The sequence below is a fragment of the Morone saxatilis genome, unplaced genomic scaffold (genome assembly GCF_004916995.1).
Source record: "Morone saxatilis isolate NCDOM2014 unplaced genomic scaffold, NCSU_SB_2.0 Contig10, whole genome shotgun sequence".
Lineage (NCBI taxonomy): Eukaryota > Metazoa > Chordata > Actinopteri > Moronidae > Morone > Morone saxatilis.
In genome coordinates, this window is record NW_023339652.1 from 17,625,666 (window position 1) to 17,626,300 (window position 635).

The 635-nt window shown below is 48.0% G+C and overlaps 1 protein-coding gene across 1 annotated transcript in view; it reads left to right on the forward strand.

Moving 5' to 3' along the window:
• Positions 1-635, forward strand: part of scube1 (signal peptide, CUB domain, EGF-like 1) — a gene marked incomplete in the record, with an annotated part of 95,119 nt that overhangs the window by 34,953 nt on the left and 59,531 nt on the right.

A 635-nucleotide genomic window follows, 5' to 3' on the forward strand; every position in this document is an offset into this window, starting at 1 on the left:
AGGGAAATTAAAACCGGTATATCGGCTCACCCGATATATCGGGCACCAGAAGAGAGTGTTTTTGTTATTCTGTCTGTCCTCTTCTCTTTTCTTCTCCACATATGTCTGTTTGTGTAACCTGTCTGCTAGGTCAACCTCAGAACCCCAGACTAAACACAATGCAAAGTAAACCTGGTCAGGCTTACTGGGTGGACACACACACACACGGGCAACCCTGTTTGATCCCTGTTAAAGTCAGTCGAGGGTGTTACATGCTTGCAGTTCACTTCAGCCCCATCAAAATGCCCCATTGGAAATTTACTGGCCTTTCAGCGGCACAGTGGGGCCATATAAACACACTCGTGCACCAGTATGTGCACATAACACACTCACACACTAGATGCTCACGTTGTCAGATCCCTGTTAGCACCTAATGCCAGGAGTTTGATTCAGCCCCTATGGTGCCAGGATCAGACGCCTGTTGGGTCACTCTGTCTGCCCTGTCTGTGTGTGTGTGTGTGCGTGTGTGTGTACGCAGATGGCCCACACATTCCTGACTCTGGTGTCATCCTTCTCATCAGACATTTCCCAGCACATAAACCTTCACTCACACATGTTTATTTATGAAGCCTAATTAGCTGCTATTCCACCGTGCT